At 38.9% G+C, this 15,838-nt stretch overlaps 1 long non-coding RNA gene across 1 annotated transcript in view; it reads left to right on the plus strand.

The window, feature by feature from the left end:
* Positions 1–14,526, plus strand: part of LOC145722852 (uncharacterized) — a 25,943-nt gene extending 11,417 nt beyond the window's left edge. Inside the window, exons 3-4 of the long non-coding RNA XR_014147425.1 lie at positions 7,627–7,654; positions 8,950–14,526. This is a non-coding gene — a long non-coding RNA (uncharacterized LOC145722852). The remainder of the gene's footprint in view (positions 1–7,626; positions 7,655–8,949) is intronic.
* The last annotated feature ends 1,312 nt before the right edge of the window (positions 14,527–15,838 follow it).

Genomic DNA, 15,838 nt, shown 5'->3' on the forward strand with positions numbered 1-15,838 from the left:
GCCTGGGTGGCTCAGTCGGTTAAGCGACTGCCTTCGGCTCAGGTCATGGTCCTGGAGTCCCGGGATCGAGTCCCGCATCGGGCTCCCTGCTCGGCACGGAGTCTGCTTCTCCCTCTGACCCTCCTCCCTCTCATGCTCTCTGTCTCTCATTCTCTCTCTCGCAAATAAATAAATAAAATCTTTAATAAAAAAAAAAAAAATTCTACTGCCTATCACCAGAAACAAGGGAAAGTAGCTCATTAGATTGTATTTATTTTTCTACTCCACCCAACCTCAAAGGTAAATATTGAAGGGTTCTGGTGTGGCTGCAGTTATGGGTAAGAGGAAGGCACAGGTGGTAGCAGCCACATGCTGTAGACTGGGGGGAACCAGCTTCCTGGCCAGATGCTGGCAGTACTTCTTAATGGCTGTGCAACCTTGAGGAAAAGCCTTTCAATAACTTCTCTGTGCCTCACTTTCCACCTCTGTTATAGTACCTCTTTTATAAAGCTTTTTATGATTCTTGGGCATCGCAGCCTTTTTCATCCATTAATGGAAGATTAAAAAATGTAAAAAAAAAAAAAGGCAAAAGAACACATAGTATAAGTCTAGTGAATTTACTGCAAAAAAAAAAAAATAATTAAAACCCTAAACATATAAGATTTAGGGAGAGTTAGAGGCCATATTTTTGGATATTCCAGTCAAATCTGATTTGAACTAGTTTGTTCTTTAGCAGTGATTTCAGAGAGGCTACCCCTGAACATGTGTGTTAATTTGGATTTTCTTTCGGAAACGTAGAGCTATTTTAATATTCAATCCAGAACCCATGGGCAAGCTAAATAGAAACACAATGCACCTGTTTCTTTTAAACCTCCAAATTTGGGGGCTCTTTCTCTAGGCATCCATTGAATTCCCATATGTCTTTGTCTTGCTTCAGTCAAAGAAGTGAATAAAAGTTTTGTATGTTTAATTAGCAAGAGATATTTAAAGAGTCTCTTAAGAAGGAAGAATCAACAATCCTTTTGAATGTGTAAATAAAAGTTCCTTCCATACAGTGCTGAGTACCTGCTGTTCTGTAATATTTTCACGAGTGATTCTTTAAAATCTATAAACCACCATATCAGTTAAAATTTCTCTTTCAGGAAACACATTATTTTTAATACTTATTGAATTAAGAATTGTGTTTAATGGCATAGTAATACAAAAGAAATTTTTCATTTAGCGAATTGGCAAAGTTTAAAGGGAGGTAATATTTATTAACACTGAAATGGTCACTCACATGATTTGAGTTTAAGCTGAAAGAGCCTTGCTAGAAAAAAAGAAAAAAATTGGCAAAATATTCCCTAAGTTGTAAAAACATTCACCTATAGAACACCAAATCCTTCTTAAACTAGTTATAAGAAGTTTGTACCAATATTTATGTAAATGGGAATTTTATAGCATTAATCATAATACTAGAAAGGTGTGAACAATAAAAATGGAATAGTTTAAATAAGTGAAGACAGTCATTGGTACCTTACATTTAAACACATATATTTGTTAGTTTACAGTATTTCAAATAATATTTATTATAAATTCCCCCCATGCATACACACAGAAACATAAAGTCATACACATATACACACATGCGGGACATTGACCAACATTTTAAGAATAGTTATTTTTGGAAGTTGGTTTAAGAGTTATGTTCATTTCTTTATACTTACTGATGTTTTACAAATGATGATGTTTTACTGTTGTGATCAGAAATATGTATAGAAACAAACTGAGGGTTCTGGGGGGGGTGGGGGGATAGGTTAGCCTGGTGATGGGTATTAAAGAGGGCACGTACTGAATGGAGCACTGGATGTTATACGCAAACAATGAATCATGGAACACTACATCAGAAAAAAATATATATATATGTACTTCTATTTGTAATAGTTTAGCAACTTTTTCAAAAATCTAAACAGTTTAGTTCCGACACTCACCAGCCAGAGTTAGCACAGACTCCACAAGTTTAAAGGTACAAGTCTCCAATAAGACTGCCACCACTGAAGATACCAGCCCTAAGTTCAGGGAACCCCAGGTCACCCACACTTCTGAGCAACTGGCTACAAATTTGGGGGTTCTCATCACCTTCTCAGGTTTGATCATTCACTAGAATGACTCACAGAATTCTAAGTGCTACATTTACAATGCAGGTTTTATTACGAAGGGTAAAAATCAGGACCAGCCAAAGGAAGAGACACCTTGGGTGAGATCTGGTTTCAGATTTGAAATTTTCATGCCTCTTTCCTGTGGAGTCAGAATGCGTCCCCTCCCAACATACTGATGTGTTCGCCACCTAGAAGCTCACTCAAGCTTCAATGGCCAGAGTTTTTATTGGGATTTCATTATGTAGGCATGGTTACTTGAATTATTAGCCAAGTGGTTGAACTAAATCTCCAGCCTCTCTCATCTCCCCAGAGGTCAAGAGATAAGTAAAATATAACATAGCTCAAAATACCACCCTCTTAATTCATATGGTGATCTTTTGGCATGATCAGCCCCCATCCTGTGACATCTCCTTAGCATAAATTGAGGTGTAATCCAAAGGCCCACCATGTTTAATAGAGACACTCGCATCACTTGGGAAATTCCAAGGATTCAGAAATTTCTCCCCAGAGCCTGGGACAAAGGCCAGACAAAATCTTTCATATACAACACTAAGTTACATGTAACAACTGAAATTGAGTAGTCATCACTTCCTATGGAAATGGAAGAAAATGATTAATACATGAGAGATTAATCAAAGCCTAATAAATATTTCTTTTTTAAGCAGGGCCTGTGTACATTCCTAGGACTATTAGCACATTAACTTCTATTTACTCAGCATGGAGTCTTGTGAAATAAAAGGTTTATAAAGTGAATGCTCGAAAAATACCAACGTTTACATTTATTAAGAGTTTCATCAAGCCTTTCAAATAAATCAAATATAATACTACACATATTATCTCATTGGAATATATGCCATGAAGTACTACACTAATATAGACACTACACTAATATAATTAAAAAATAACCTTAATGTTTATATCTTGGAGATGTAATGAATATTGTAATTTTTAGACAATGTCTTTAATGTAACTATAATTGTCTGCAATTTTTAAAGTCCATTACTGGATAAATCCATTCATGTGAATAATATAATTAATGTCACTATCCTACTAAAATCTAAAGCAAATCCTGTACACATGTAAGATGTGCTCTAACTCATGTGTCTTTCATTTAGCTACAAATAGGAAAAAGCCCTCCAGCAATGCCTCCATTTTCTTTCTCCTAGTTCTTTCCAATTTCGAAACTCATTACCAACAGCGCTTGTAAAATCATGTCTGCTAGAACCATAGTCACTGCGGAATCAGTGATGGGGAGTTATTGATGTCAGCCTGAAACCCAGGATAAAGTCTTCACCAGGGATTCTTAGTAATGTCTGTTAATGGCTGAATGGCAAGCAGCTCTTTTATGCTACACTTGAAGACAGACACTTATTCTTGGTTTCTTCACCAGCTGGTTTATTTTATCTAGTGAAATTATGCGTGCTTGTTGAGGATTTGCTGTGTGCCAGGCACTGTTTTAAAAGTGCTATCTGAGGGGGCGCCTGGGTGGCTCAGTCGTTAAGCGTCTACCTTCAGCTCAGGTCATGATCTATGGGTCCTGGGATCCAGCCCTGCATCGGGCTCCCTGCTCAGCAGGAAGCCTGCTCCTGCTTCTCCCTCTCCCTCTGCCCCTCCCCCTGCTTGTGCTCTCTCTCTCTCTGTCAAATAAATAAATAAAATCTTCAAAAAAATAAAATTTTAATAAATAAAGTGCTCTCTGAGTGTACCATGTCAGTCTTCACAACAGTTCTGTGAGGTGAATGCAGCTGTCATACTGCCCATGACACAACAACCCAACAGCAGAATAGTCACTCAAAGTCATATGGCCATTAGGGATACCTGGGATCTGCGTATCTGAGCCAATGTGCTGGCATACATCACTTACCAGCCACCAAATCTACCTTCCTCCAAGTATCCTACCTTTTGTACAAAGGATATCCTCTCCCAGCAGTTATATGTTAAACCCAGATGGTCAGTTGTGGTAGATGGACTAGGACTTCGCAGGAACTAGCTGTTTTTCCTGCCCTTGGTAAGAAGCAGAGGAATTGTACAGACAGTGACCCCCTGGTTTCTTTTCTCTCCTCTCACTGTTGAAGGCACTGGAAACCGTCAGAGCCTAAGGTTTCAGTTTGCATATGCAGATCTCCAAGACTTCTGCCTAGAGAATTGCAAGATTGTCACATGTCCAAAGGCTCCCTTGCCAAGAGGCCAGGACACATTCCAGTAAATACTCAACTGCAAAAAGTTTCCATCACGGTTTCTTCATTGTTTACACTTCCAGGAATAATGTAGAAAGGAACAACAGATATTTAGTTAGAAAGTTATATGCAACATATAACTGTCAAATAGTTCTTTTGTATTGTGAAATCATGTCAGACACATAAATCTGCATATTTAAACATATATGTACCTTTTAAAGACTAGTAAGAACCCATCACCTCTGTTCTCACCACCCTGTAAACTAAAGCATTAGGAGAAACTTCAAGCCCCTGTGGGCCACAATGACACTTGCCCCACATTCTCCTGAATTTTGTGTTATTCCCTAACTTTTCTTTAAAGTATGTATTCCCCCCATGTATGTATTCGGAAAATAATGTTCTGTTTCATTTTCCTACATTTGGACATTAAATGATATCGTATATGTGTTCTCCAATGACTTGCTTTTATTTTTTTGTTTAGTGTCGTTATTTTGAGATTCATCTCTCTTGATGATATGGCTATAGTTTGTTTTCACTACAGTATACTCTTGCATCATTGGAATGTACCAGAATTTATTTGTTAAGGGATGCCTGGATGGCTCAGTCGGTTAAGCGTCTGCCTTTGGCTCAGGTCATGATCCCAGGGTCCTGGGACCGAGCCCCACATCGGGCTCCTTGCTTAGCAGGGAGCCTGCTTCTCCCTCCCCCTCTGCTGCTCCCCCTGCTTGTGCGCTCTGTCAAATAAATAAAATCTTAAAAAAAAGAAAAGAATTTATTTGTTCAGTGTACCATTGATGGACATTTGGGAGTGTTTTTTTAAATTTTATTTTATTATGTTATGTTAGTCACCATACATTACATCATTAGTTTTTGATGTAGTGTTCCATGATTCATTGTTTGCGTATAACACCCAGTGCTCCATTCAGTACGTCCCCTCTTTAATACCCATCACCAGGCTAACCCATCCCCCCACCCCACTCCTCTCTAGAACCCTCAGTTTGTTTCTCAGAGTCCATAGTCTCTCATGGTTTTTTTAAATATGAACAGTGTGTCGACATTTTTGTATGTATCTTCTGTATACATGTACAAGAGTCACTTGAAGGTATATTCCTAAGAGTGTCCAGGATTTAAGGTTCTAGAAACACTCATTTTCTAAACACCAGAGATTACCATCTTTGAAGGAATAGGATCAATTTCATGTACTTTGATTGGCCTGCAGTTTGTTCTGACTTTTTGATGTGCCCTAGAATACTTTTCTTTTTTTAAGATTTTATTCATTTAAGAGAGAGACAGAGAGCACAAGCAGGGGGAGGGGCAGAGGGAGAGGGAGAAGCAGACTCCCCACTGAGCTGAGAGCCCGATGTGGGACTCAATCCCAGGACCTGGAGATCGTGACCTGAACCAAAGGCAGAGGCTTAACCATATGAGCCACCCAGGTGGCTCCCCCCACCCCTCCCCCCCACCACAGAGTACTTTTTTTAACCTTTAAGACACATAGGACTTTGTACAACTAGTTCTAGTTCCAGAAGTGAGTAGAAATGGTGCAAGACTGGTGGGATTCCAATCCATGCTTGGCAAGACAGTCATTTGAGCTGGAAATCTACATACTGGTTTATGTCATGGTGGTGTTCATTGAGTCAACTCAGTATCCATATTGACTACTGTCTTATATGGTAATCTAAAGTTTCTTTGACATACCTCATCGATATTGGTGGCTTTCTACTCAGCTGGAACTACACAAATGACCCCATTTTGTAATCTGATAAACAGAATGACACATTGGAAAGAAAATCCAAAAGAAACTTTGAATTTAGAAGTACTTGATTTTAGGGGTGCCTGGGTGGCTCAGTCGGTTAGGCATCTGCCTTCAGTTCAGGTTGTGATCTCAGGGTCCTGGGATCGAGCCCCGCATCGGGCTCCTTGCTTGGCACAGAGCCTGCTTCTCCCTCTCCCTCTGCTGCTCCCCCTGCTTGTGCTCTCTCTCTGTGTGTCAAATAAATAAATACAATCTTAAAAAAAATAGACTTGATTTTAGTAGGGTTGGCTATTTATGAGAGAGATAATATAATTAAAGATATGGAAAGTACTCAACCCTTTGCCTGACATTAGATAAGCATTCATAAATTATAGCCTTTGTTGATGTTGTTCATTGTTAATATCCAGAACTCAGAAATCCTAAAATTCCTTTCTATGATAATAACTTTTTTTTTCAGTCTTGAATGAATTCATGAAATCTCTCCCCCACCCCTTGTTTCAAATCTCATCTCAACCTCTGATTTACTTCTCTCGAGTTATACTCATAACGTTTACATATACATACTGTTTATTTAAATAAAATAAACTTCTGGCCTCTTCTTAAACAAAACATGCCTATTTGGAGCTTTTGACTCTTACCCTTCCCAGTCTGCACCACTTCCCCATCAGCTTCCTCTGCCGTTCAGTTAATGGCACTGTCATCAGCTCTGGTACCCTGGCTTGAAAACTGACACTCATCCTTCACTCCTCTCTTCCTTAGTCCATCAGCAGCTCCTGTAGGTTCTGCTCCTGACCACACTTCACCCTCTCCAGGGTGACCTCCCCAGTCTAAGCCAGCATCGGTCCCACCCGGATTATGGCTGCCATCCCATCCTCACTGCTTCCACTCGTGCCCCCTCAAGAGAAAGTATAAATCAGCTCTCATCACTCCACTGATTACAGTCCTCCAAAGACTGCCCAGCAGCAATTATAGCAAATCCTAAACATTCTGCCTCGCTTTTCAGGTATGATCAGACTTGTTTCCATCTCTTCACTCTGTTCTCTTCAGTCCTTGTGTCCCGGTAACACCTGAACTCTTCCTCACCCTTGAATACTCCAAGCTCAGTGCCATCTCAGGGCCTTTGCACGTATTGCCTGTTTTCCTAGAACTCCCTACATTGTAGTGTCATGCCTCCTTTCCTGGTTCAAACAGCTCAAAGGTTACCCCCTGAGAGAGGCTTTCCCTGAACCTCCTGGGACCCCCATCCATGTTTTTCCTAAACTTTTTACTTTGTTTTCTTTATGTATCTGTACTATCCAGATATAATCTTAAATATTTGTTAATGTGTTTTTAATCTCATGCCACTACAAATCTCCAGCATGAGGTCACCTGTTTTTCTGGTTTTTACTATATTTTCAACATCTATGTTAGTACCTGATACATAATAAGTGCTCAGTAAATATTTGTTGAATTAATAAAAATATGAATGAAATGTAACTGGCGACAAAAAAATCATAAAACCTGTTACATGTATCACTAAGTAATAATAGTAACTATATATATCTATCTTAAGGTATTAAAATGTTTTATTTTTCAGGACTAAGTGGAATTCTTCAAAATGTCAGGTAAGATTTTATGAATAAATTTTAATATGCTCTATTTTCAAATGTGAATTTTGTGATATTTTCCTTAAAAAATTGGAGTTTATTTCCTTTTGAAATTATTTTTTATTGTTGTTTAGCATTTGGAGAAAACATATGTGTTCATTTATATATATGAACATTTCTATCTTTGACAGAAAAGGATTAAAAGGGATTTATATTGGCACATATGTACTGAAAGATCTCTAAAGTATGTGGGGAGAATTAAGTAAAGGAAAAAGTAAGAAAGTAAGTCTGCAAAGAGGGGCAGTACTAATAAGAAGCCTGTGGTGACAGCCTGCTCACATAGAGAAGGGCTCAGAAGCAGGTCCTGCATTTTCAAACAGTGCAGAAGACGATGGAAGGAGAGAAACATCACATTTATGGGATTTGTGTTTTTCAGAGATAAAAATCAGTCAGTTAAGAGAATCAGAATTTTTCCTTTAGTGAGTACAGGGAGACACGTCTCTGATCACAACAAGGGGATGAGGTCGCATCATGGAAAGTGAGTTCAGGCCCTCCCTTGCAACAATTATAGTAACCGAGATCAGTTTCACTGGAGAGGTAGTTTAAACTGCCTCTGACTGAGTTGTGTGTGGAACCACTGCATTTTAAGCCATTACGTATTAATTGTGTGATGTTTTGAAATCATTTAAACACAGTCATTTTCCAAAAAGGATTAGGGATAAAATAAGATTCACTCTACATATGACTGTGTTCTCCATATTATATAGTGGGGAAAAGAATTTTTGCTAATGAGCCAGCAGTTTATGTAGGTAGGAATCAGCATGAAGTCAGCTGAACCACTAGCATGAAAATGTGTTGCTTTGATCATAGCACAATATAAATAATTGCTTTGTTTTTTTTTAAATCTATATTCAGCCTGAAAATTCATCAATATATATTAATAGGTTAATACCTAATATACATAATGAATTATGTGTCTTTTAAAAATATGAGTGTATTTCATATTATTTACATTCATTGATAAGAAAAAATGAATTTGGGGCGCCTGGGTGGCTCAGTCGTTAAGCGTCTGCCTTCGGCTCAGGTCATGATCCCGGGATCCTAGGATCGAGCCCCACATCAGGCTCCCTGCTCAGCAGGAGGCCTGCTTCTCCCTCTCCCACTCCCCCTGCTTGTGTTCCTGCTCTCGCTGTGTCTTTCTCTGTCAAATAAATAAATAAAATCTTTAAAAAAAAAAAGAAAAAATGAATTTATTCTCTTATCACATTATCACTTCCATTGTAAATCATGTCCCTTCTACCTCTCCTCCCAAGGTGTGGTCCCCACAGCCCCTGAGCAACCTACAGATGAAACGGAGAATCAAATAAAGTCTCCTGATCCAAGGCCTGATGCTCCTCCTGACTACAATTCCCATTTTGTACCAGGTGGGTTAAATAATCAGAAAGATTATTTCACCTCTGCAGAAAACCATACTAATAGTTAAGATTGCTTTTAAAAGTAAGTAAGTAATTGAATGATTCAGTAAATAAGTATTGAATGCCTCCAGGATGCCAAGTAGTTTACTAGATGTCCATTAGAATATATTTGTAGGCTACTGAGGAAGGAAGTTGTACAAACACTAACGGCATGCTCTTTGCTCTGTTATGAAAATGTGAAGAGAATGTTGTAGGACCTGGATGACAGTAACTGACTCTACCAGGTATTTGAGGGAAGATATAACTGAGGAAGTCAGATTTTTCTGGCTTGATGAGGAGTTTCTCACTCAACGGAAAGGAGGAAGGGACTTCTTTCTAGCAGAAGGAAATGTAGGTACAAAAGCACAAGGTCGTGTGGGGGGATGGGGTAAACTTGTGATGGACATTGAGGAGGGCACGTGATGTAATGAGCAGTGGATATTATATAAGACTGATGAATCACTGACCTCTACCTCTGAAACTGGTAATACATTATATGTTGATTAATTGAATCTAAATTAAAAAAAAAAAAAGAAGCCCAAGGTCATGAAAGTCTGTTAGGAGACATGCATGGGACAAATGCAAGAGAAATGGAGGTGAATGGCCTTGAGTGCTCATTAAGGAGTTATACAAATATTTTTATAAGTCTGAATGCACTACTGGTGGTGACTTAGTGAAATGGATACTCATAATGCTAGTGGAAATTTGAGTTATTATAGTCTTTTTATAAAGTAATTAGGCAATGTGTAAAATTTTTAAAATTAGAAATATGCTTACTTTCGAAGTAAGGAAGGAAATAATCGGGGTTGTATGCAAATACATTTCAGTGACCTAGAAAATGATAGATAAGGTGTAGCAACATTTCTCTAAATATATAGTTAAATGTATATGTAGAGGTGGGAACCATTTGAGTTAGTCTGTGAAAGAGGAGAAGAAGCCCCAGTACCCAAAGGATAATGGTAAAAATGTTGTTTTGGCTCTAGACAAAAGATCCGTGGAGCTCAGTTAACCTCTGCCCTTGCGTGTTTTCTGAAAACAGCAGGGCTTCCTTTTCCCCTTTCCCTCATATATGTGCATATCTGATCCAATATAACCCCTCATTACCGGCTCAACTCCTGCTAAATCCAAGGTCTTGACAGTCCTAAATTATAATCATGCTATATCTGACCATTTCTCTAAATTTACTTCAGAACGTGATCTACATAATCTATCTTATGTTAATGGATCACTCTATATCCAATAACCTAGGTTCCACTAGAACAGAGGCTCTACCAGTTCTAAGTAACATTGGCTATAAGTCATGTTCTGTTCATCTGGGAAACTGTCTGTTCCTCTCATATCAAAAAATTAGCAAGAGCATAGGATATATCATTCAAATCAAATGACTAGATAAGTTGAAAAACATTATGATGCAGAGCACAGAACTGCATTTTCAGTTATGAAATACAGTAACAAAAATTCACTGTGATCGCCACCTAGTGGCTGAACTATATACTTATTTATGATGATTGTTGCAAATTATGGCCCTGTAATTCACATAAAGGAACTTGGAATACTATGAAGTATTTGGCTTTAATTAATTTCTTTAAAATCAATTACTTAATTTCTATTAGCATTATAGTACTGGACATGCAATCCCACTGAAAATAATTTTGTCCCAAATATGTTTGAAAGAATAGCTAATAAAGACACTTTTGTTATATGTAGTCTATTTAAAGAAAAGAAATTGACATAATTTTGTGAAATAAAAAAGGATGGTAGTATTCAAAATAACTGAGAAGATGCAAATCCCACAAAGAGGTATTTTTCACGTTGGTATCGGTAGGACAAAGCTCTATAACAGAGTTCTTTTTTTAAATAAATCTGGGATATTATAGTTACACAAAATTAACCGTTTTGCTTTGTTTTGGTTTCCTACAGAACCAATCAGAATCCTTAATGGTAATTTCAAAGCTCAAAGGGGAATATAATATGCTGTTTACCACACATAATTTGATCATGTTTGTTCCTTCAGTTCTCTTAACATCTATGAATAATACATATAACAAAAATCATTTGATTACATAAACATGTATATAATTTTTCTAGAAATATAATCTGTACTGAATAGCCCCATAATCTAAATTATAATTTTCTAATTTATTGATCCTCAAATTTTATTACATGAGGTACTTTTATGTTAAAATCACATGGCTAAAGATGATGGAGGAGTAGGGGACCCTATTCCAACCGGTCCCCTGAATTGATCTGGATATCTACCAGACCACTCTGAACACCCACAAAATCAGTCTGAGATGTAAGAAGATATATCTGGATCTCTACAAACAGAATATTGCAGGCAGTTGGTTTCGAAGTATGAAGCGGGGAGCCGCGATTCCCTGGGCAGATTTTGGAAAATAAACGGAAGGGGGAGGGAGCCAAGCTGCCAGGATCCTACACCACTGGTGAGCGATAGACTCCTGTGCTAGGGACAGGGCACAGGCTCGCAGACCGGTAGTGGCAGGGAAAGGACTTTAGGGTAGCCCCCTGGACTGAAATCTGGAGTGGCAGTGCCGTGCATGCGAACTGGGGGCGGCTGGCGGTTTTAGAAACACAAAGGGTAGAGACGCGCCTGGACCTGGCAGCTGAGGGGTGCACAACCCAGGCTGCTGCAGTTTATAGCAGCACAGACAGAAACAGAGATAGTGTGGCCTGGAGAGCTCATTGAAGAACAGACTGCGATCTCTCTGCTCTGAGGCAGAGGGTTGGAAACGGTCTCTTCTGCTCTGACTCTCGGAAGAGATGCAGAAAGCCACCAGGGAAAGCTGCCAGAGAACAAAAGCCCCCAAAAAACGGTTTTCACTGAGCCCATCAGCCCCGCACAGAGGGCAGGGCAACTCCACCCAAACGGGGTTGCCTGAGTAACAGCGCAGCAGGCCCCTCCCCCAGAAGACAGGCTGGGAGAACAAGAGGCCGACAACCCTAAGGTCCCTATAAAACAGGTGCATCTTGCTTGGGTTGTGGTCAATAATTTGGATTCTGTATATTCCCTCAACCACCCCTCAACAGAATGAGTAGGAGGAGGAACCCCCAAAATAGGAAAGACTTAGAGACTGTAACTTCTGCCACAGATTTACAAATGGATACAGATTAACCAAAATGTCAGAAATGGACTTCAGGGTAGCGTTTATGAAGACAATAGCTAGAATGGAGAAATCGATTAATGGCAACGTAGAGTCTCTACTGGCAGAAATGAAAGCTGAACTGGCAGAACTTAAAAATGCTATCAGTGAGATCCAATCTAATCTAGATAATCTAACAGCTAGGGTAAGCAAGGCAGAAAAACGAATTAGTGATCTGGAAGACCAACTGATAGAAAAGAAGGAAAAGAGGAGGCCAGGGAGAAGCAACTCACAATCCATGAAAACAGAATTGGAGAAATAAGTGACACCATGAAATGTTCCAGTGTCAGAATTATTGGGATCCCTGAGGGGGTGGAGAGAGAGAGGACTAGAAGATATATTTGAGCAAACTGTAGCTGAGAACTTCCCTAATCTGGGGAATGAAACAAACATTCGTGTCTTAGAGGCAGAGAGGACCCCTCTCAAGATCAAGGAAAACAGACCAATGCCCCAGCATGTAATAGTAAAACTCACAAATCTTAGAACCAAAGAAACCATCTTAAGGGCAGTTAGGGGGAAGAGATTCCTTAAGTACAGAAGGAGAAACATCAGAATAACGTCAGACCTGTCCGCAGAGACCTGGCAAGCCAGAAAGGCCTGGCAAGACATATTCAGGTACTAAATGAGAAGAACATGCAGCTAAGAGTACTTTATCCAGCAAGGCTGTTATTTAGAATGGATGGAGAGATTCAGAGCTTCCAAGACCAGCAGAAACTGAAAGAATATGTGACCACTAAGCCGGCCCTGCAAGAAATGTTAAGGGGGGTTCTATAAAAGGAGAAAGACCCCAAGAGTGATATAGAACAGAAATTTACAGAGACAATCTATAGAAACAAGGACTTCACAGGCAACATGATGACAATAAATTCATATCTTTCAATAATCACGCTCAATGTGAACAGCCTAAATGCTCCCATAAAACAGCACAGGGTTGCACATTGGATAAAAAGACAGGACCCATCCATATGCTGTCTACAAGAGACTCATTTTGAACCTAAAGATACATCCAGACTGAAAGTGAAGGGATGGAGATCCATCTTTCATGCCAATGGACCTCAAAAGAAAGCTGGGTAGCAATTCTTACATCAGACAAATTAGATTTTAAACTAAAGACTGTAGTTAGAGACACAGAAGGACACTATATCATTCTTGAAAGGTCTATCCAACAAGAAGATCTAACAATTGTAAATATCCACACCCCCAGCATGGGAGCAGCCATCTACATAAGCCAACTGTTAACCAAAATAAAGAGTCATATTGATAACAATATATTAATTGTAGGAGACCTCAATATTCCACTCTCAGCAATGGACAGATCATCTAAGCAGAAAATCCACAAAGAAACAAGAGCTTTGAATGACACACTGCACCACATGATCTCATAGATATATACAGAACATTCCACTTTAATACTCATTCTTCTCAAGTGCACACACAACTTCCTCCAGAATAGACCACATACTGAGTCACAAATCAGGTCTCAACTGATACCAAAAGATTAAGATTATTCCCTGCATCTCCTCAGACCATAATGCTTTAAAACTAGAACTCAATCACAAGAAAAAATTTGGAAGAAATTCAAACACTTGGAAGCTAAAGACCACTCTGCTCAAGAATGTTTGGGTCAACCAGGAAATCAAAGAAGAACTTAAACAATTCATGGAAACCAATGAGAATGAAAACACATCAGTCCAAAACCTATGGGATACTGCAAAGGCAGTCCTAAGGGGGAAATACATAGCCATCCAAGCCTCACTCAAAAAAAGAGAGAAATCCCGAATTCACCAACTAACTTTACACCTTAAAGAACTGATGCCTAAGCCACGCATTAGAAGAGAAATAATTAAGATTAGAGCAGAGATCAATGAATTAGAAACCAGAAACACAGTAGATCAGATCAACAAAACTAGAAGCTGGGTCTTTGAAAGAATTAATAAGATCAATAAACCTCTGGCCAGACTTATCCAAAAGAAAAGAGAAAGGACCCAAATTAATAAAATTATGAACGAAAGGACTAACACCAGGGAAATAGAAAAAATTATTAGAAATCGCTATCAACAACTATATGCCAATAAATTAGGCAACCTGGAAGAAATGGATGCCTTCCTAGAAACCTATAAACTGCCAAGACTAAAACAGGAAAAAATTGACAACCTGAATAGACCAATAAGTAGTAACGAGATTGAAGCAGTGATCAAAACCCTCCCAAAGAACAAGAGTCCAGGGCCTGATGGATTCCCTGGGGAATTCTACCAAACATTCAAAGAAGAAATAATACCTGTACTCCTGAAGCTGTTTCAAAAAATAGAAGCAGAAGGAAAGCTTCCAGACTCATTCTATGAGGCCAGCATTACCTTAATCCCCAAACCAGGCAAAGACCCTGTCAAAAAGGAGAATTTCAGACCGATATCCCCAAAATTCTCAATAAAATCCTAGCTAATAGGACCTAACAATACATTGAAAGGATCATCCTCCACGACCAAGTGGGATTTATCCCCAGGATGCAAGGGTGGTTCAACATTCGCAAATCAATCAATGTGATAGAACACATTAATAAGAGGAGGGAGAAGAACCATATGGTCCTCTCAATTGATGCAGAAAAAGCATTTGACAAAATACAGCATCCTTTCCTGATTAAAACTCTTCAGAGTATAGGGATAGAGGGCACATTCCTCAAGTTCATAAAATCCATCTGTGAAAAACCCACAGTGAATATCATCCTCAATGGGGAAAAGCTGAGAGCCTTTCCCTTAAGATCAGGAACATGTCAAGGATGCCCACTCTCGCCACTATGTTCAACATAGTACTAGAAGTCCTAGCAACAGCAGTCAGACAACAAAAAGAAAGAAAATGTATTCAAATTGGCAAAGAAGAAGTCAAACTTTCTCTCTTTGCAGATGACGTGATACTTTATGTGGAAAATCCAAAAGACTCCACCCCCAAATTACTAGAACTCATACAGCAATTCAGTAATGTGGCAGGATACAAAATCAATGCAAAGAAATCAATTGCTTTCTTATATACTAACAATGCAACTGTAGAAAGAGAAAATAGAGAAACGATTCCATTTACAATAGCACCAAAAACCATAAGATACCTCGAATAAACCTAACCAAAGAGATAAAGTATCTATACACTAGGAACTACAGAACACTCATGAAAGAAATTGAAGAAGACACAAAAAGATGTAAAAACGGTCCATGCTCATGGATCAGAAGAATAAACATTGTTAAAATGTCTGTGCTGCCCAGAGCAATCTATACCTTCAATGCCATCCCAGTCAAAATTCCAATGACATTTTTCAAAGTGCTGGAACAAACAATCCTAAAATTCATATGGAATCAGAAAAGACCCTGAATTGCCAAGGAAGTGTCAAAAAAGAAAAACAAAGCTGGGGGCATCACGTTGCCTGATTTCAAGCTATATTACAAAGCAGTGATCACCAAGACAGCATGGTACTGGCACAAAAACAGACATATAGACCAATGGAACAGAATAAAGAGCCCAGATATGCACCCTCAACTCTATGGTCAATAATCTTCGACAAAGCAGGAAAAATATGCAATGGAAAAAAGATAGTCTCTTCA

The sequence above is a fragment of the Leptonychotes weddellii genome, chromosome 1, assembly GCF_054177405.1.
Source record: "Leptonychotes weddellii isolate Sample4059 chromosome 1, ASM5417740v2, whole genome shotgun sequence".
Lineage (NCBI taxonomy): Eukaryota > Metazoa > Chordata > Mammalia > Carnivora > Phocidae > Leptonychotes > Leptonychotes weddellii.